Genomic DNA, 23,501 nt, shown 5'->3' on the forward strand with positions numbered 1-23,501 from the left:
ATATCATAGTCGCAGTTGACTATTTTACCAAATGGGCCGAGGCGATGCCTACATTAGATAATACTGGTGAAACAGCTGCCCTCTTCTTTTTCAATCATGTAGTCGCCAGATTCAGCGTACCACAGGCTATAGTCACAGATCATGGATCGCATTTTCGCAATCACATGATGGTCGAATTAGTTGCCAAGGGTTGTCTCACGATAGCTCTACTCCATATTATCTGCAAGCCAACGGACAAGTTGAAGCAATCAACAAGGTCCTGAAATGCATGCTGCAAAGGATGATCGGAGTTCACAAAAGAAGATGGCACCTAATCCTGTACTCATCTTTGTGGGCTTACCAAACATCGGTAAGGAATGCAACCGGGTTCACACCCTTCCAACTGGTATATGGTGTGGAAGCAGTCTTACCAATCTAGTGTGAAATCTCGTCTCTCAAACTCGCAATTGATCTCCTCCCCGGAACTTCAGAAGAAGAGGCTCGTTTCTTGGAATTAATCCAATTGGATGAAACCCGTCGTGACGCCGCGTTGGCTAACGAAGCCCATAAGAAATGAGTCAAGGCGTAGTTCGACAAAAATGTCAAACCCCTTGTCTTCTCAGAAGGCGACTTGGTCTTGCTTTACAACCAAGAATCTGAAAAATTGGGAGCAGGTAAATTTAAGTCTTTATGGATGGGCCCCTATATTGTTAAACGAGTGTTAGCAAAAGGAGCCTACGAGTTAATGGATTATGACGGAATTCCACTAGCGCAACCTCGTAATGGGTTGTACCTCAAGCGTTACTATGCGTAATGGTAACCAGTATGCTTTTGTTACGTTTTTGTTTTCGCTGAAGTGTTTTTTTTGGTTAAGTAATCCACTTTTTACATTTATTGCAGATGTCAAACTTATTGGAGTCATGTGTTGGATATGCCGACGGAGCGAGTCGTAGTTCGCGGAACCTGTCCTCCGCAGCCTGGGCCATTTTTGATCCAAGCGGCGAGTTAGTAAGTTTCAGAGGTGTATGTATTGGCCGATCAATGAATAACATCGCTGAGTATAGCGCGTTGATAGAACTTCTCTCTGATGCCATCACTCATGGTATACGCCGACTAATTGTCAGGCTAGACTCACAACTCGTAATACTACAACTCAATGGTATATATTCCGTCCGAAACCCAGCTATTTATCTCATGTTCCTAAGTGTTAAGATTTTGGAAAGACAATTTGATCTTATTCAATATCAACATATTTCCATAAACTTAAACACATTAACTGACTCATTAGCAAACTATGTGTTAGATAGACATTTGCGAACATTTATAAAAAGAAACACATCATCAATGTTTTGCATGTGGATCATGTAGCTCAACCAAAATAAAACTATGAAAATGAAAAATATATATAACTGTTTATGGTTTACACATAATGTTCTGTAACCAAGACAAAATCAGTCAAACGACCCAAAAACTCAAAATGCTAGGGGGCACCCTAGTCTAATGATGCTCGTGATAGCAAGTCACAGCCTGTGCAATCATGCGTAAGAGACGAGTCCATCGTCTGGGCACACCAGTAGTATGCCGCTGTAACCACAAAGGTAGCTCGTCGGTCCTCACATCAGGAATACCGAGAGTGAGGCCCTCAACCTGCTCCTGACTAGTCAAGCAAATATTGTCCATTTTTGACTAGTTTGATGAAGCAGTTGAAAATACAGTACGATCTTTGAAAGGACAAAGCTATGTATGGTAAAATCAAAACAAGACCATCTAATCGAGCATTTTTAGCACATAGTTCAAGCTCGTTAAAAAATAAACATAAGACATGAGCAAATGTTTCCACCCGCGTTTAAGCTCGTTAAAAAATGAACTATTCCCCGGTAAATAACCATCGTGAATGTAGTACTTCAGCCATTAAAGCCTTGGTCGTGTTTGCACCGTCACCTCCACTTTTTCATTGGCCGATCATTCACCTCCATTTGATTTTTTACCCATTTTGAGGAACAGCTGCGAAGAGTGATTTCACTAGCCATCCTTGTGACACTGTCGTGATTGGAAAATTCCAAACCTTACCTGGAATCAGCTGCTACCCATTTTATCACTCATTCCTCAAAAGACGAGTCTCCTTTAAGCTCTTTTCAACTGACTCGTAAAATATGAAAAGATTGCTGAGTCCTTGGCCTTCCAGCTCATTAAAGGCACAGGAAGTGTTATCCCTCCTCTAGATTTTAATCTTTTTGGACCTGAGGGATTATTACACAAAAAGATCGAGCGCTTGTTTTGTTCGGCTCGTTAAAACTATCGAAAATTCATCCCTTCTGTATTGTTTTATACTTTTTCGGACTTAAGGGATTAGATGACGAAAAAGGAATTTTGGAGTTACCTTTACGTTCCTTTTCAGACTCTCTAAAATTGAAAAGGACCGAGTTATCTTTGTCGTTAAACTCGTTAAAAATATTAATAGCGACAAACTTGTCTTTAGACGAGAACGAGTTTCACTATCGCTAGGCTCGTTAAAACATAGCGATGGGTTTGCCTGAAGGGAAAATTATAGAACAAGCATATGTTATCCTCCTCAAGCTTGACAAAAATAAAGAGGTACTGGTCTGCAATGACTGGGGAAAAATTGGGAAGAAAACTCAAAAGAATCTTTATCAGTAGCAAGTCGCTCTTGAACATGACACTTCCACTCCGTGTCCGAGTCGGGTTGGGTTGTTTCATTCACCGGTCACATCGCCATGGTCACGCCATACCATCCACATTTGGGGTTAATGCTACCAATCCATCACATCAGTGTCGCCGACATGTTCAAGAGAAGTCATCCAGAGAAGTCACCTGTGTCCCACCCACTACCATACATTATACTCCATTCCTTCATGACCGCCACCCTGAACATTATATCATCAGATCATTTTCACCTCCATCAAAATCATTTGCTCCGTTCCATGTCATTGATGTGGGATTCATTAAGGCCCTCCTGTGACGGATCACTTCTTGTCGACATCAGCTCATTATCCAAGAAGTTGATCTAGGAACACCCCATTCAGTACTTTGAAGCTTGCATACCTCAATGGCAAGTTTCTCACTTCCGGCGATAGGTTTACATCAATGACCTTCGACCGAAAGAATTTGTGTGGTGTTCGACACCAAGTCCTTTATTCACACCACGTGGATTGTACTGCAGTACCTTGAGGATCATTATCATTATCGGTGATTCCTCTTGCACTTGTTAACAGTTTACATCATTGACTAGTAATCAAGTGATGTCTTTCCATGTTCGACTTCAAGACATTTCTCACATGGATCGACTTGTACTTCGAGTAAAGATTGGACGAGATTGAAGACCCCGGATCTAGTTTCATCCATCCAGGCTGCGATATATATTTAGGGAAATAAAGACATCAAATGTACAGCATTGCAGCACAGATAATCATCCTACCACAAGGATGATGGCTCTATTAGAATCATCAGTCTACACTCAGACGATTGTCTGTCCTATGTACATGAATGAATTTATAAAGCTGGGCATGGGAATGCCCACCTCAGCTAGATCATGAAAACAGTATGAAGATAATGTATTGTATTGTATCTTATTACAGGTCTCCTCCCAGCATTGAAAGAACTTCGGATCCTCATAATAAAGCATTTCACCCGACACCAAAAGGTTAACGGCCTCATACTTTAGGGGGCAACTGTTATAGACATTTTTGTGCCCTACAACTCCAAGCATGAAATGTCCATAAACCAAGGGCTCCTAAGTCCCTAAAAGTGTTGTTCTAACCCCTAAAGGAACAAGGTCAACAGATTACAGCTTCTCCCAGAAGTTCTCCACCAGAAACTGCTCAGAATAAGTCAAAACAGGATCATTTCAGCTGCTCCACTGGCTAGGTGCGTTGCATTGCACCTAAATACACTGTGAGGGTGCGTTGCATTTCAAAAGTCCCTTCTGTGGGGTGCGATGGGTGAGAAATGACAAATGGCAGTGTCATTCCGCGAGGTGGAGAGACAATGGAAGCTTCCAGAATCTTCTCCTATGACACTTGCCTCACTGAATTCGACCAAGGATGAGTAAGAGGCCTTCAGTCTCCAAGTGGAAGCAAGAACTGACAGAGAGAAGACACTAATCAAATCACAAGCTGACTCATCCTCCTTACACATATCTATATATGGATCCCTCATCTCAGAGATCCAGAGGCTGGAATTTTGCATATTGTAAGGAATTGTTGTTGGTTTTTGAGACAAACATCAGAGTATTGGGTGGTCTATGCTTTGTTTGAGGTGAAGAGGGGTTTCTTTGCTGGGAGGTTGATGCTGGGTCAGGAATCACTGGTTGTAACTCCTCCTGGATCTTTTCTTGTTTATCAATAAAAACTATTTGAGTTTTTCCTCCATGCTTTTGTATCATTGATGCTTGTTACATTTGTATGGTTAACTTAAATCTGATCCTAAGTTGTTTATGAATATAGATCCATGTCTTTGTATAGTGTTCTTCTTCTGTGATCTTACAGGTACTTTTTGAAGCTGGGCAAGTAAGGGAGCAGGTAGCTGGAGACTGTCAAAGAAGAGAGGGATTGGATCAAAGGATTAGCGTAAGACACAGGTTGGTTCTTTCTATTCCTCTCTATCTATAGTTCATAAAGGAAATACAAAAGTAGTTTTTCTTTGTTTGTTTCTGAGGCAGCTGTCACACCTTAGTGGGATAGAGCAGTTCTGAATAGAAACTTTTCCCTGTAACACCACAAACCACGCTCAGTCTGGTAGCTAGCCCTACCAAAACATGAGAGGGCTCTCTCTGAGTCACGCTCAGTGAATAGATAACGAAAAATGGTCTGAGATGACTTATAGTGAAGTATTGATCTTAGGCTAGTAAGTGAATAGGGATACAAGAAACAATTTTTATGAATGACTGAGCTTCTAGGATGGTATGGGACCAACGGTCAGCAAAGAATAGAGAATGTAATACGAAGGCACAGATTACTTCGTGAGGCAAGGCAGGTGGAAAGTGTAGCAATTTAGTTTGAAATAACGCGGAATGGAGAGATTGTTTAGGAGAGTGAAAAGGGCATAGGAACTTGAATCCTTTTCAACAGAAGAAGAACACTAAACATGAAATTTTCCCTCAGGCAAAGCAATAAAATTGAATTCTACCTTATCTAACTCAGAAAATTTCACTAGAAATGAACATGAATTGAATTATGAAACATAATGAAATACATATGAAAACATAAGAGACACATTTGCTACACTCACAACTACATGAATCTCATGAAACAGAGCCGCTGCCTTTCATTAATTCTCTGTCAAAATGTACAGTGAAGAAACAGACTTTCTTTCCCATAGTCTCCCAGAAGTTACAAGCCAACCAACCCTTTGCAAATGGTTTACATACAATATATAGAATGTGCCATGAAGCGATAGAACACCCAAGGGTTGGGGAGTTACTCAAATCATTACAAAATGGAGATGAAGAGCCAACCATCAGCTACAGGTGCAGCATTACAAACATGACAAATGGATTGGGTGACCGTTTTCCTTCCTTTGCCACTTGGATAGAAGCCAATCTGGGGAAAAAATACTTTAAATGCCGCTTTAGGGGCCAAAAAGACGAAGTGTAGATGAGCGGGCCCACTTGGAAAAGTCGCGAATTGAAATTTCGCGAAACGGAAGCAAATTTGGCAATTTTTCCTCTGTGTGCCACGCTACTTTGGGGCCTATTTTGGGGCACTTGCAGGTGTCCAAAATGTGCCCAAGTGGGCTTGTTGGAAATCCTATCCTGTCTACTTTCTAACCCAACTAGAATTTCTGAATTTGGTGCTCATTTGCCCCTCCAAATCTTCATTCTCCCAAGACTGCTTCCTGTGTGTCAAAAAAGGGGCAGAGAGGCCATTTTTTGGGTGTTTTTGACCTCCTGGAGACTCAGATCTTGCCCAAATTTCTTGTCCAAGCACCAGTAGTCGTGATTTTCCATGCTGAATCCAAAAATGCAAACCATTGTTCATTTGGAGCTCCCAATTTTTAACGCCGCGCCACTGGGAGAAAAAACCTGTGTTTTGCCCAAAAATTTGTCATGTGACCAAAATTTCCCCTAATTCCTTGAAATTTGGGCTCAAGGTCCTCTATGAGGTGCTATGCTGTGCCAAAGAAGCCTCGGCCAAGATTCTAAGCCGATCTTTCACTTTTGCCTCTTTTGCCTCCTTTGCCTCTTTGGTTGCTTTGCTCAATTTTGCCTTTAAGCTCCTTATTCGGGCCCTTGCACTCATATTTCATGTCCTGTAATGATAAGCCATGTGTCTCAGCAAGGCAAGGTCCTGATCGGCCTTGTCCAGCAGCCTCTCCAAGTGCATGTTCATGCTCTCAAGATGGGCCTCCCGATCCTCATTGATCTCTTACTCCAATGATGTGAGCTCAACTCTTCTCCTTTGAGCAGCTTGGCGATGCTCACGAATGTTTTGCAACTCCATAATCGCCTGCTGATCCTCTAGTTGTTTGTTTCTCCGCTCCAAGTACTTCATGATCCACTTAGCCCTCTCCAAGTCAAGGGATAAGGCCTCAATCACTGATTGCTTCTCCTGGATGATCTCTCTAAGCTCTGCATTTGCGGGTTCTATATCTGTCTCATCATCATGAAGGAGAACGAATTATGTCTCTCGCTCACCTGAAGGCCCCTCATCATGCATGGGCTCCTTACCTTTGTCCTATTCCTGTGTCGTTGATGTAGGAAGCAAGGCCCCTTCCACCCCGGGTGGAGATAACACTCGCTTTGCCGCTGCAAAAGAATGTATACTGCCTCTCTGATAGGTGATGAATACTGGAATAGTAACAGTCTCATGGCACTCATACTGATGTGAAGGACCACCTATCTCATGATCTGCCTCTGATACCACCTGTGGAGCACTGAAGAAGTCATGGGAGATGAAGTCCTCCCAAGAAATGCCTTGCAATCCCAACTGATGATCCACCAAAATCTGAATAAGAGCAAAGTGATAAACACTGTTGAGCTACTGCTGAGGGGTCTTATGCTGCATGAAATTTTTCATCCTCTCTATGTTCCCGCAAATGAAAAATGGGAGGTTCATCATCCACACCCTGGTAAAGTGCATGAGCAACCTGATGTGATAGGCATATAGGTGAGAAAACCTCCCCTCACAACTGAAGTACTTCATGATCAATTTCGTGAGCGGAGCATACTCATCTTTCAAAAATCTGAATGGGAAGACTCTTCTGAGATGCCTCAAAAAACTAGCCTTCTCCAACATTTGGTATGCCTGTTGCCACTGAGATAGTTTCGGGTGTCAATGTGAAGGTGACCCCGGCCAAGATAGACTGACCTCCATGTAGGTGAAGCACAAACAGACGGGCCAACTCATGATGAACTCTGACATTTGCCACCCTTTGACAAAATTCAAAACATGCTAGGTGCTGGAAACATGACATAGCAAGCGGGCATGCCTGCAACTCAATGAGGGTGTTTGGCTCATCCCTAACATGTTTGCCACTCCTATGATGTCTCCTGGGAGCCTGTTCTCCTGAAGCTGTATCACTGTGAGTCTCCACCTCATACTTTTATGAACCCTCAGATGCCATGATTGCTGTTTATAAACTGTATTTAGGCTGCCCCTTCGATGATGGTGAAGCTCGGTGTTGTTTATGATATCTGCCACCAAGGGGGACAATGAAACAAGGGAGTATTAGGAGGGGAGTAATGTAATGGGAATAGGGGTTATAGGGAGAATCTTGTTTAGGGATTTGTAGGGATTTTGGGTATTTTGATAGGTTAGGGTTTGGGGTTTTTATTGAGAAATAGGAGGAGGGGAAAGGGAATATGAGTTTGGTAGTGTTAGGGTAGTGATAATAGGAAAAATGACATAGGGGAATAAGGAACAGGGGTAGGGTAGGAAAAATAAAGCCTTGGCAGTGATAACATTGTTACACAACCCTAGAAAAATGGTTTTTCTTTGGTGTCTTCTTGAGGTTGACTTTATGAAATTTTTTGCATCTAAACGCAGGCACTAAACCACCATATCACTCATAAAAATTGATGAACAAGTGATGTTTCGAGCCTACCTTGCAATTAGAGGGGCCTCACAAAAATTTGAGGGAGTTTGGTGAATTTCTCGGCGCTTTGTCCCTGTGCGTCGCGCGCAAAGCCCAGTGCGCCGCGCTCTGGGTGTGTGCCGCGCCCGTTGGAAAATTGCACTGCGGGCGGGCTCTATGTACGCCGCGCCCTGTGTGTGCGCCGTGCCCCTGCCTTTGTGCGCCGCGCCCCTGTAAACCTCCTCCAACTTGCTCTAAAACACACAATTGCACTCTCAAACCTTTGCAACGTTTCCTCTATGCCTTTGATTGCACAATGAGTTTGATTTTGGATGCAAACTTGTGTATAAAGACTTGGTGGTCATGATTTAAATTTTCTTTTTAAAAAAACCCACTTTTCTAATGTCATGTTTGGCACTTTTTCACTGACTTTAAAACAACCCTAATTTTCACTTTTCCTCTGAAATTTTGGCTCAAGCGATGAGATTTTCGACACTCTTTGCAGGGATTGCTTGACAAGACATTTGGCCACGGAAACCATGATTGCACCTGAAGAAATCAAATGTCGACCTTTTTGAAAATTTTGTCACCAATAACACTATTTGACTTTTCTTCAAAACAGAGTTTTGAAGAACAGTCGACGTTTATCAATATGACGATGAAACTCTGTGAATCATTACTTTGCAAGGGCATCACTCTGGCCTGCATGGCTTTACTGGACACATTAAAGACCAAATTGTTTAATTCCTAGACCTAATGACCAAAAATGACTTTTGTCCATTAGAGGACCAGACCTTGACTGTCATGGACTTTGGTGATCATTGAAAAAAGACCTAAGCCAGCAGGGGCCAGACATGAGGGGAGATGATTAGCATGCCCTTCTCCGTCAGATCATGGCATACCCCTAGTGGAATGCAGCTGAATGAATGGAGCAGGACACCTAAAAATGAAATGCATAAAGAGTTTTGATCTCTGACGGAGGACTGACCAGACCGACTCTAACAGTCAACACATGACCAGATATGTGTTGTGGAGTCAACTAGCTAAGCCAAGCTATGGTGTGGTCAACCAAACTATTTTGGAAGGCAACTAAGCATGTTTTACGGTACCTCAGAGGCGCTACCCACTTTGGACTATGGTACAGATGAGTAGAGTGACTGAGGTTGTGTGGCTTCATAGATGCATGTTGGGCACGAAGTCCATCAGAACTAAAGAATGCATAAAGTGAAATTTTCAGTGTTGGGTCCGCAATTGTTTCTTGGTATGACAGGAAGCAAAGATCTGTGGTGCTCAGCTAGACATAAGAATAATACCTGGCTGCAAGTCAAGCAACACGTTGGGCGATATGGATGAGAAAGATACTTGTTGGACTATTTGGTCAGATGATGGATCCAATTGTGATAGTTAGAGTTGCATCAATCTCTCTAAGAATCATGTATTTCATGATTGATCCAAGCATATAGATATCCAATATCACCTTTTACGAGATTGTGTCTAGAGGTAGATTATTCGCTCTATTCACCAGATAGAAACTATTGGAAATAATTACGCCTCAACTTGACGCACCGCCTCACTGAACACCGCCTTAACTTATTCAGAGATAAAATAAATATGGATGCTCAACAAGAGTTGGACATCTCACTCTTTGTTTGAGATTTATTTTTATAATCTAACAGGTGAAGTTATGTTTTGGTCTGTATTGTTTCTTTCAATTGGTATCAGAGCCAGATGAGCATAGAATCGTTGAAGGAACTTCTGTGTGTTTACTTGTACTGTTGTTTGTTGGGAGAGCCAAGCATATCAAAGCATTGTGTTCTTTGTTCCTTCAATTGGTATTTAGACGTTGTGCCTTTACATGTAGTGCCGCTTGTATTTCCTTCACATGGATTCTTTGTGTATTTGAGATTTCACATGAACCAGCCAACTCACTTACCATGTTAAGCAGACTTGTCATTTTTGAAATTAAGATTTTGTCGATGAATGTCATATACGTTGTTGTTAGCCTTTCTCAAAAATTTTAGTATATATGATGATAATAATTATGGTTTGTATTGTTTGGAGAGCATCCTCGTTTGATGGAATAGAAACTATATACGTTCCTTGACTATGCCTACTCAGTCGTAGTAGAGTTCCTTCAAGGTAGGGAGGCCAATGCAAGGTTGCTCAGGTCGTATGATGAAATTGCAATGTTAGATTTTTCTAAGTCAAACTAAGATCCTGGGAGATAAGGCATATTTGTATATCGTTAGATAACGTGGAGGAATTGTTGATCCAAAATTCTTATATATGTGCATCTCTAATTGTTGTTGTTGTGTTGACAAAGGAGTTTCATAATATTCATGTTGATATGGGAATAGAGTAGATTATTTTAATATACCTAGCCTCCAACAAACAAAAAAAATCATTGGTATAAACATTATTACTAACTGCCTTAGAGGTTCGTTGATCTTTTTTTTCCATATATTAATGCTACCAATCATCAAGCTTCCATGTTTTCAACCTCATGATGTGTCCCCCATGTTTCAATGATGAATTCAAACACCATGAACTCCTCCGAACATATTGTATCCTAACAATACTTTATGCTAGAAATGTCACAAGTCTTCTAATAATGTTTTATGTTATAATACTATTAATGATTTCCAAGGGTGTCCTTACTATTAATTAAATTAACACTATAGGGAAAAGTGTAGAGGGGGTTTACTTCATGGTTTAAATACTATGTCATTATGAACTATTGTAATACATATATGTTCTTCCCTTTAATGTTTTATTTATGAACATTTGTCCTCCACTTGATAGCGCTTCCTCCCCAAATACACGTGGACCAATACCTTGCTACCAACCTCTCTTGCCCACATGGGTGGCCTCTCCTCGTTGGGATGCATGGATGGCTGAGATTATCCTATTTTCACCAAAGGTTTAGATTGGATTTCCTCCTGTTTAGTCGCTCTAACCCTATCTTTCGCCTCTCATTTCTGCATTTTGATTGTCATGCTCCTGCGACGCTCCATCTCCCCTACGAGTTCCTCCAAGCCTCCCATGTTACCAGAGATGTCGCCATGGAATCTCTTGCAATTATTCCACAGGTATAATGAATTTGTTCTTGTATTACCATGATTTCATCTCCATCGGGGTTAATTTGAATTGGGGCTAACCTCTTGCAATTTCCCATGTTTTTCGGGGAGGCTTTAGGCATCTTAGTGTTGCTACCAGTCTGCCTACGTGTGGTGCACCAAGGCAACCCTTATTTCCTCGGCGAAATATTCAGGTAATTGCGGTCCATTTTATGATCCCTTGTTAATGTTGTTCTAGTTTGATAATCTGGGGTGTTTACTGAAATGGTGGTTTGTCACTTTTGTTGGGTTAATGCAGGAATACTTATGGCAAAAAGAGGATTTCTCAGCTTTTTCAGTGAGTAGGAGCACCCTCTCATTCTCGAAAGTTCCATCGATTCCCAAGTATGGTCAGAGAACCCTGGTTGAAGAAAACGAACTCTTCCTTCCCTAATTACTATAAGATAGCCATAGATAGGGAGAACACCTTAGATGGTTGGGTATTTTAGGGATGCACAAGGTTCGCCGGGTTTATCCTTAGATATTTCAGGAACCCATTAGCAAGGTTGTCTATGTTAAGTTTTACTGAGTTCTATCTATTCAATAATTGCTAGGAATGTTGGTTTTCTACACCCGAAGGGCATATTTATTTATCATATGTCTGCCTAGTCTTATAGGTTGAACCTGGTGGCTTGACCTTCATTTTATTTTCGACATTTGGTCTCTCCGACACAGGCCCATCTTCATTATATTCTAATGCGGGGGTTATACGAACTGTGTAACCCTACGCACTCATTGTTGATTGATTTCATTTCATCTCTCTAAACCGAGAGTTGCTCTCCCTACAGTTTGTTCATAAGATATTTGTGTTTCTATATCGTCACTGGCCTAAGACCGAATGTAAATTTGTAAGCTAGTTAATTTTCCTGTGGAAGTTCGATGTTATAGTTTGGATGGCTCACCTTATAATGCTAAACTGCTATGCCCTTGTAATGCTTCTTTAGTTTTATTATGTATACATATTGTTTATGTCCTTTAGTACTTTTCATTTCAGTTTGCTAATGCATGAACGTGACTTTTATTGGTGTGAAGAAATATAGGTATTTCCTTCTGGAATTTCTCTGTTCTAATTGAATGATGTAATTGATAGATATATGATTTTCATTGTTCTGCTTAAGATATCCCATTTTTATTTTCTCTTAATACTTTTTATTGAATAGCTAATAGTGATGCTGTAAGATATTATTTCCATCTATGGTTTGGCGGCATCATGGATAATTATATGATATAAATGGAATTCTCAACTTTTTTCCGATTTGGGTACCATCTAACTATGCATATGTTGTTTGGCTATGTACAGATGTGACTGTTTTTCATTATCCCATATGAGTGTTACTTCTATCGCTCATAGCTCCATTATTTTGTTTTCCATTGCTGATAATTTTGTTGATTATTGAACTCTTACTTTTGTTTGCATGTAATAGTGGTTCCAAGGTTTTTCTTGTTACAATAAAGGGTTATAGATTTCCGAGAGACCATATGGTTAACTATTACCTGCTATCCAAAATGTGAAATTTCATGGCAGCAGTTGCATCATCTCTCACCCTCGTTTTTAACCTATAAGCACCACCCATTTGGTATCTAACCACTATGCATAAATAAGCTCAGTTACCTAAGTTAACAAGCAATTTCTACTATTTTATTTCCTGTATAGTTTAAATTTAATTACTATGTAAACTATTTCCCCTATAATAACTCCTTTTTGCAAGTTCTGTCTTCATTCATTTCCAGTATTACAACTCCAATTTGAGGAAATATAATTGTGTTTTTTTGTATCCTAAGACCCATAATTAAATTTTTTATTCTCCTCATAGCTAGCTCTATGGGTATTCTATCCTCCTCAGTAGCAACAGAGTTCTTTTCCTAAATACCATGATATTTTTATACATTGATCACCTAACAGTTGTTACAATTATAATTAATTATAATATTAATCTTTAACTGTACTTTACTTACAATCTGAAAGTTCCCTGTTTCACTTTCTTATTTGAGTTTTTCCTATTATCTGATGGATGTGTGTATGCAGGCTTATATTAATGCTCAAAGATATTGCACTTTGATTTCCATGTTTAGTTGTACATTTTTGTGTATATTTTCACATCTCGCTCTAGCATCACTTCTAATACTAGTTCTTGGTTAACTGCCTTTGCATGTAGTGTAATGCATGTCCTAGGATTCAATATCTAGTTTAAGTTGTCTATTATCAAATAGAGCATAATAATTGATTATCTTTTTTTGTTGAAAACTATCATAGTTCCGTAATTAATTTCCAGAATATTTATTTGTAATTGCATTAAAATCTACACACTGATTTAGTTCGATAACAAGTACAGACATCTACAAATACATTGGAGTTTACAGTAATGGATTAAACCAATCACCAGTATGTTAATTTTCTGTTATGTCACTATACACATACTTTATATATATCTCTCTACAACTAGTAATTATTCATAAATCATCTATAAGTAAGACTATCACTAAAAAGGCACCATCATACCCTGCATAGTAGTCTACATAATTGAAATTGTATCCAACTTAAGTCAACTTAAACCAAACAAAACCAGAGAATTGGAGAAATTGGTTGCACAGAAACCTACATCAGGAGACGTTATCCTCCCAAACACGAACTGCCTCTAATTCCCTGAGCTCAATTGTAAATTTCCAGAGAATAAAAAACCACTTGTTGATCTTTTCTTTTATGAAGCCATAATTTCAGTAGGATTCAAAAGGACAAGTGGAGCATCCCAACTAATGTAGCCTTTTTTTTGGAGTCTCATATATACTGATGATTAAAAGCGATGGTCCTTTTTCATTTCAATACAACCTTGTTTTGCCTTATATGCCTCCTCTTTGTTTGAATTTCAAGCAAAATTACTACTTTCTGTCTTGCTTGTTACATTTTCAAGTACAACAGTTGCTCCTATTCTATAGTTCTAGTCTTCATGGTTTGGCTGCCTTTTTTGTGCTTCCTTATCTCTTTCCTTTTATTTTTTTCTCTAATTTTCTTTTACCTCTGTTAAAGAAAGCTTTTCCTCAATATCTTTTTCACCAGTGTCATAATTATCCTCTTCCACAGGAGGTGAAATCATGGTTTCTAGAGGTTGTAGAGGAATATTGTACTGTGAATTATTGTTATGTTGTTTCATATTAATTGTCTGGTAGTAAATAGATAATATATTATATCATACTTGATCATCCCCATTTTGGATCCAGCATTCTCATAAATGGAAGTATATTATATGTTGTATTATTGCTTTTTGACATTTTCTTAATACAAACATTATTTGTTTGAGAAATATCCTATTAAGGGTGGCACCCAACAATCTAGTAGGCTCCAGCTCCATGATAATGGGTTCCCACCTATCATTTTCCTGCTTTCATGTTGGAGGCTTCTTTGCCTTAAAGATTGCTAATTTTAGCCAATGGTATATGTCATTATATTGTAGTGGTCGGGGGTGTAGTTGTGGTGCCTTTCTTTTTGTTCTCTCACTTCCTTGCTGACGTAATAACAAGGCCTTTCTTAAGAGTATTGTGATTTATAGATAGATGTCTTTCGATTAATCCGAAAGACATCTATATACATTATGGATCACAAAAGTATTAGATCTAACTATATTGTGACTGTTGGTAGCAGGACGAGGGAGACAAGAGGTTAGTAAGAGGCTCCCTTCTCATAGTGTAGTCTCCCTCCCTAGAACCTACAGCCATCAATGTGCCCTGTCCAAATCTCTCCCAACAGTGTAAAAGTTGTAATATGTATGTGTGTTACCTATAGCGATATCATTATCCAGATGTGAATATATAGTATATACATGTTAACTGTCTCAATGTGGCAGTCATTACTTTGACAGTGAAAAGTACTTGCATATTGCTTGCACATATGTAAATATATTGCCCGAGGGAAAGAGGTTTGTTCACGGTATGTTGTGCATGCACAATGATAGGTACATAGTGTTGTTATCGATGTTGGCATATCAAAATTGGGTGAACACAGTTGTAAGGATAGAATTGGACTTCAATCCTCTGTTGGACTGTGATCTTGGCACCATAATCAAACAACCCTAGAATTCAGATATTGAACCAAATCTGAATAGAGGACAAGAAGCGTGGTCTAAGCTTGTTCATGAATTGTGGGGACATTAAAATTTAGTTCCACATTCTAGATCCATGTTGGCCAGATGGATGGGCCATAGCCATACTATTTACCATTTCATTGATAAACCAAAATACAGAATTTATGTATGTGGGGGTGCCAAAGTTCCTGTGACACTATATTACTTGTTGCAATGTCATGTACTTTCCTTAGTTAAGTGGCATGTTCAATTAATCTTTTTATCAAAGAAGATGATGCCTAAGGTGGCTTGTTGAGCTACCTCTCTCTTCATTGGCTTGTAATTATACTCCAAACCCTTAAGCAACACCTTGTAAAATGGGGATCTCCTTTTGCATATTTTCTAAGTGTCAAGATCTGATTGCAACCTCTTCATTAAGGGATGCTTTTTCTGATTGCAAAAGAGACATATCCATTGCTTCTACTGTCGTCGTCAGATTCATTTATGGATTCCTAGTAATCTTCCACAATGCTTTTGTCCCTTAATGGTTATTTTAGGTTTTTTTTAATCACGGAATGGATAACTAGTTAGAGTCATCTTGGTAAGGAATGGGTAACTAGTTAGAGTAACACCAAAAATTAATACAACAAACTATAACAAAAGAGTATAGATAACAAACCCTAATCCAGATATACCAAAATTTATAACTTAATATGAACCAGACTCTACCAGTGTGAGGAAGTCTACTGCTTGAGCTAACTATTATTTTAATTCATTTTAATGGTAAGCAAAGGATGGTAGGTTTAAAGGACTGGGTCATTATAGAGGCAAGTAATGGAAACTTTGCGTTCCCCAATGAAAGGATTTCATATATACTATTGATCATCTAGTTTTGACTGTATTTTGACATGGCAGCTAGGGATGGCAAGCGCCTTAACAACCCTGTGTGGCCAAGCTTATGGTGCTAAGAAATACCACATGCGGGGAAAATATATGCAATGCTCTTGGATTGTGCTCTTTGTTTTTGCAGTCCTCCTCCTACCAATTTATATTTTTTCTACCCCCATTTTGAAGTTGTTAGGACACGCAGATGATATTGTTGAATTATCTGGATCAATTTCCATCTGGTTAATTCCTCAGCATTTCGCTTATGTTTTCATGTTTCCAACTGAGAGATTCTTGCAAACTCAATTGAAAAACATGGTCAATGCATGGATCACTCGAGCCATATTGGTGCTTCATATTTGTATAAGTTGGCTCTTTATCATTAAATTGCATATGGGACTTATCAGAGCAGTTATGACATTGAACATAGCAATGTGGCTGCCTCTAATTTGCCAGTTTTTTTATATTATCTATGGAGGTTGTTCCCAGACATGGACTGGACTAACCAGAGAAGAATTCCAGGATCTGTGGCCTTACATTAAATTATCCTTCACATCTGGTGTGATGCTATGGTTAGTTGCACACATCTTGATCTTCAAACTTTTCTTAGTCAATGTAATTTTTAGTCTTATATAGTTTAGTTCATAACAAGGAGCTGATGTTCGTTTTCCTATCAAACAATTTAGAAAATTGGTATTAGAGAGTATTGATCATCTTGACAGGGAATCTAACAGATGCAGAAGTTGCAGTCGATTCCATTTCAGTTTGGGTAAACATGTTTTCAGTTGTTTTATATTATAAAGAAAAATACTGTAAAACTTATATATTTTAATATATTTGAGTTTTCATGTCATTTCTTATAGCATGAACTCCAACAATTGGTAGATGATGATAACAATCAGAGTTTTATCAAAAACAAGGTATGTTGATGTTCACCATGCTAGTATTCCGAATTTTCAAGGATTGTGTTATGCCTCGATTAATTTTCAAAGTGTTGCATTGTGCCCTGATAAATTTCTAGTTTTTTAATGCAGCATAAGGGTTGCCAATGAGCTAGGGGCTGGAAATGGAAAAGTAGTTAAATTTGCAATGATTTTTTCTACAAGTACTTCAAGTGCCATAGGAATTGTCTTTTGGGTTCTCATCGTTGTGTTGTGCAAGGATTTCACTCAGGTGTTTACAAGCAGTACAATCATCATAAACGCCGTTTCTAAATTGGTAATTTTGCTGGCATTTACTATCCTTCTTAAACAGTGTTTAACCTGTACTCTCATGTATGTGTTTGTTTTTTGAGTAGTGTGGGTGTTCCTGTTATTCTTTTCGTGAAAATCTATATCTCGTATGTTTGGACTCTATTGCGCGGTGCAATACATAGTTTGTATGAATAGGAAAAAAAACATTGATCGTTCATTTGGAAAAATTCGTTGTCATTTTATAATTAAGGAATATTATGCATCGGTCAGGTATTTTGTTGGGAGCATTAAAACGACATGTTCTCTCTACTTATAAAAAATATTGAAATGTGAAAGTTACAAATTCCCTATTTCAAAAATTAATATAGTTATAAAATTTAAACAGAGAACATGTCACTTTGCCTTTTTAACGTCCCATGATCTCAAGCCCGAAAAAAATAAAAATAAAAATAAAAAACAATTCACTGACCTCTTTAACTTAAATTTAATATACAGGTTATTAATGACAATATATGATCCAAATATGGATCACTTAATTTCTATTGTTATCAGTGACCAAATTTCTCAATAATTTAATTTTTTTAAATAGACATTATATATATTTCAATGTAACATTTGATAAATATTTGTCTATGTAAAAATAATTAGGGTATGTTTTCCAGCTTACATGAGATGTTGTGTTTAAGATTTTACTATTTGTAATCAAGATTGTGTGAGGTTTGAGCCTGGATATCATCTGGCACAATATTTATCTTTTTAAGTCATTTTCATTCTCAATCTCTTCATGAAATTTGTATGAGTATTTATCTTTTAAGTCATTTTCATTCTCAATCTCTTCATGAAATTTGAATGAGTAACTTAATGAGTATTTAAGTCAATATAAATCCACTAATAATCACCACCTAGTCATTTTGATTCTCAATCTCTTCATGAAATTTGAATGAGTAACTTAATGAGTATTTAAGTCCATATAAATCCACTAATAATCACCACCTATAAGTTAATGATCCATTAACCCACCACGTTATGGTTAATGGTCCTTCAATGTCATCAAACTTTTCTTAGGGTTATCTTCATCTTTATTTTTATAGCTAAACATGCATTTCTGGTTTGACATGATTTTCAGGAGTAGCGGTTGGATTAGGATGGCAAGCTTCTGTTGCTTGGATCAACATTGGTTGTTACTACATCATTGGAATACCGTTAGGAGTGCTGCTTGGTTCGGTATTCAATTTAATTGTTTTGGTGAGGACACTTTCCTTTCATTTGTGTCCCAACTTTGGAGGAATTATTCAACATAGTGAAGACTCACTGCATTAAAACAATATTGCCAATAACAAATGAAATTTACACTACATGGAATATGCTAGGAATGATATGCGGGACAGCACTACAAACTATCATACTTGCTTATATTATATATCGTTGTGACTGGGAACAAGAGGTGAAAAATAGAAAAAACGGAACACTAAGATGAAATCAATAGTTGGTTACTGTTAATAGTTAGTTACTGATAGTGGTTATGTATGTACTGATAAATTTGCAGGCAAGTAAAGCTATTGATCATGTTAATACATGGTCTTCCAATGGTTTTGCAAAACAGACATCTCCATTGCTTCACTTTTCCATATATTTCACTCTCGGTGCAATTTCTAGTTTTAAAATCAATGCCTATATATGAAATTTCAAGGACTAGCATAACTCTCACATAATTCTTTAAAGGATGCTAGCTCAATGGAAGAGCGCCTTCTTTATAAGAAGGAGGTTGGTGGTTCGATTCCACTGTGTCCTAATATGAATTAATCAATGATATTGTAGTTTATTTTTAATTAAATATTTTTAATATTGGTTTATTTCAATGGTGAGATATCTTCTAAATTCATTATTTTATATTGTCTCTAATGAGACAAAAGTGATGTTGTATTATCTTTGAATGTAATTTTTTATTGTCTCTAGAGAGACAATAGTTAGGATCAAATATATTGTCTCTTTAAAGACAATATGTCTTTAATCCCAACTATTGTCTCTAGAGAGACAAAAATGAAATTGTCTCAGGAGAGACAAAAATGCTTGTGTTATATATTGTCTTTATAAAGACAATATTTTAAGACAATTTAATTTGAGACACCCACTTAAAGACAATATTTAAGACAATACACAAGTTTTCTTTTGTCTCAAGTTAAGACAATTTACCCAAAAATTGTCTTAAATATTGTCTTAAAACCCCCCTTTGTGTTGTAGTGACTGGAGCAGCATTCTTTGTTGTCTCTTTGCAATGCTATATATGTATTAACAAATCCAAAAAAATATTATTCTTTGCATCTTCAAGAATTTAGTGCACTCACACATGTGTTGAACTACGACCTTCAAGAGTGCATTCTCAACTATGAATTGTGGCCTTCAAAGTAAATAGATGTATTGTTGGAGCCTTCTCTTATTTATTATCACTAACATATATTATTGGTATATATAATTTCGGCCTATTATATTATCATTGGCACTTTTTTTCTTATATTAGCATTGACATATATAATAATATAATGCAGCCTTATTGGTATCAAATCTACAACAAGCAATATATATATATATATATATATATATATATATATATATATATATATATATATATATATATATATATATATATATATATATATATAGATATATATATATATATATATATATATGCATAGATATAATACAACATACAACATATGTCAACCTTTGTTTTATATGGGAGGTTCTAGCAATAATTATTTTATATTTAAAAAATTACTTCATATATTTTTTATATTAGAGGTTCCAACAAGAATTTAGGTTTTTGTGCCCTAGTTCTCTTTTATTCTTCTTTGTTGTCCTAATTTCTTTCAAGTGGCTGATCTGCATGACATAACATTGAAAATTTGAGGCATTTCATGAACAAGAAAGAAATTTGTAATTTGAACAATATGATGTTTGGGCAATAGCCATCTCAAAACCCCTTTCCATTGATGTCAAAGGGGGAGGTCAACAGAAGTATGGAGGTAGAAGAAAATGTATGGCAATAGAAGAAATCGTTGTGTTTCCATCAATGCCGAAGGGGGAAAATGTTGGCAATGTTGGCATTGAAGTCAAATAATCATGTTAAGGAAGTCTGGTATCATCGAAAGATTTTGATTGGTTATGTTGAATGCTGTTGTTGCAATATTTCTTGCAATGCAAAATTTGATAAGAGATGTGAAGTGCAAAGGTTGATCATTATTAAATATGTTGATTGGTTATCTTGAAGTATGGCTTACATTTAAATAAGAAATGGCACATGATATATTGAGACATAAGTTAAAATGTATGCTTTTCATTGAACAAAAAAATGTATGGTGCAAATTTGAAAAATGTAGCCAATACAAATATGAAAAAAAAAAAATTCAAAATTTTGTCTCTTGCAATCATCACTATTGAGCTATATTATTTAGCTCTATTTTATATTACAAAATTCTGATTTTTAGATTTGAAAATGAAGAGGAAGATTGTGAACAACCTTAGAAGATGTTATGCAACCAGCTCACAAAATAGAAGAATAAGATATATCAATGACTTCAAAAGTAACCTCTTCTAGGGGAAACCTCCTTTACATTACACAAATGAACAATTCTTGGATGATACAAATGACAAGACCTCCTTTCTATATAGAGGATTATAAGGGGTCACAATATAATCAAAGCCAACATAACAATAACAATGTAAGGTCGCAACAATAAAAATAGTGGGCTTCTATGGAGCACAATAATAACAATATGGAGACAACATGGACACAACAATAACAATAAAGGGATACAATGACAATAACAATAAGGGAATACACTAGTATTGTAGGGACCTAACATGCCCCTGTCCTTCAAAATAGTGTTTTCCTCAGCGCTTGAGTAGTTCTAGATGCTTCTATATAAAATTCGCATCCTCCCATGTGGAATCTTTAGTAGGTAAGTTCTTCCACTTGATGAGATACTCTAAAATTGATCGATTTCGTAGCTGTCAAGTTCTTGTTTCAGTGACTTCTTCAGGCTCCAATATGATTTTTCTTTCCTCTTTAGATTCTGGCAATATTGTTTGAACTGGGAGCTTGACACCTATAACCTTCTTTAAGCATGAAACATGGAAAACTGGGTGCACTTGGGAAGACGCGGGAAGTTCCAATTTGTATGCCATAGTACCAATCTTTTGCAACACCTTGTACAGACCATAATACTTTGGTGATAATTTATTATCCTTCTTAGCTTTCTTGAGGGACATTTGTTTGTATGTTTGTAGTCATAGAAATACCTAGTTACCTACATCAAAACTTCTTTCGCTATGATGTTGATCTTCATGTTTTTCATTCTATTATGCACCAAAGTCAGGTTATCCTTTAAGAGTTGGAGAAATTTTTGTTGATGCTAGATGTGATCTTCCACTGCTTTAACCTTAGAATTTTTTCTTAAATATGATGTGATGGACGGTGGATGATATCCATAAAGTGCCATAAATGGGGTCATTTTCGCTACAGTATGGAAGGAAGTGTTATACCACCATTCATCCAGAGGCAACCATTTGACCCATTGTGTTTGCTTATTAGATACAAAGAAACAAAGATATGCTTCCAAACATTTGTTCACTATCTCAGTTTTCCCATCAGATTGAGGATGATAAGATGAACTATGAGCTAACTAAGTACCCGGACAAGAAAATAATTATGTCCAAAAAATTCCAGTGAAAATATAATCTCTGTCGCTTATAATAATCTTTGGGTTTCCATGTAGATTTTGAATTGTTTCCATAAATGCAGTAGCAACTATACTGGCTTTAAATGGATGAGATAATGCACAAAAGTTTGCATACTTGGTAAGTCTATCAACTACCACCATGATGACACTCTTTCCTTCAGACTTGTGTAAACCTGTGATAAAATCCATTGTAACCTCCTCCCAACGTTGACTTGGAATGGATAAAGGTTCTAATAGACATAGGGTCTTAATTGTCTCAACCTTATTTTGTTGGCAAACCAAACATTCCGCCACAAACTTTTGAATATCATATTTAAGGCCATCCCAAAAAAATTCCTTCTTATCCTTGTGGTAAGTTTTTAAAAATCCTGAATGCCCTCCTAAGGAACAGGTGTGCAATTCCAAAAGAATCTTTTGTTTGAGTTGGGAATTATTATAGAGGTATAAGCAATCTTTGTACCATAATGAATCATTTTTCCAGCTAAATGTATCAGATGTACTAGGATCTTGCTACAACTTTTGAATGAGTTCCCACACTTCTTCGTCATTCTTCCATTCATCCCTTGCTCCGTTTATCCAATCTGGTTGGATTATAGAAATGGCACAAAGCAATGCTTCCACATCCTCATCCTTTCTTGAGAGTGCTTCTGCAAAAACATTTTGCTTCCCTTTTTTGTAGATGATTTCAAAGTCATAACCCGACATCTTTGTGACCCATTTTTGCGGCTCTTTTAAAGATAATATTTGTTTTAAAAAGTATTTAAGACTACCATGATCTGTTTTTACCTTAAATTGTATTTCCATTAGGTAAGGTCTCCATTTCTTAAGTGCATGTAGTATTGCCAACATTTCCTTCTCAGAAATATCTTTGTGTAAATCCTTTCCTTTGATTGGACAACTTTCAAAAGTAATGGGTCTTACTTCTTGCATTAAAAAAACACCAATTCCATTTCCTGGGGCATCACATTCCACAATAAAGGTTTTTTTGAAGTCTGGCGTAGCTAAGACTGTTGCTTGGCACATTTCCTCTTTAAGATGTTCAAAGGCTTCCGTTTCTTCTAGAATCCAAGAAAATGCATCTTTATTCAGTAATGTTTTAGAGGTGTTGCTATACTCCCATAATTCTTAATAAACTTGTGATAATACCCTGTCAACCTGAGAAATCCTCGCAAATTATTTATGGATGTGGGGATTGTCCATTCCCTAATGGCTTTAATTTGCTACGATCTACCTTAACACATTCATGAGATACAATATGACCCAAATATTCCACCTCTTGTACTCCAAAGAAACATTTGGAGGTTTTTGCATATAATTGTTTCTCCTCCAATAGTTTGAGCACTCTATCAACATGTTGAACATGATCCTTCCAAGACTTGTTGTAGATTAGTATATCATCAAAAAATACTAACACAAACTTTGTAAGGAAGGGTTTGAAAATGGAATTCATCAAACCTTAAAATGTAGAAGGTGCATTGGTAAGGCCAAAAGGCATGACCAAAA

At 37.3% G+C, this 23,501-nt stretch overlaps 1 pseudogene; it reads left to right on the top strand.

The window, feature by feature from the left end:
* The first annotated feature begins 15,558 nt into the window (after positions 1-15,558).
* The window catches only part of LOC149145534 (protein DETOXIFICATION 27-like), a 38,413-nt pseudogene continuing 30,470 nt past the window's right edge, over positions 15,559-23,501 (top strand).

The sequence above is a fragment of the Pinus tabuliformis genome, chromosome X, assembly GCF_031772625.1.
Source record: "Pinus tabuliformis cultivar Carrire ecotype Pingquan chromosome X, CPIR1, whole genome shotgun sequence".
In the NCBI taxonomy this organism is placed as follows: Eukaryota; Viridiplantae; Streptophyta; class Pinopsida; order Pinales; family Pinaceae; genus Pinus; species Pinus tabuliformis.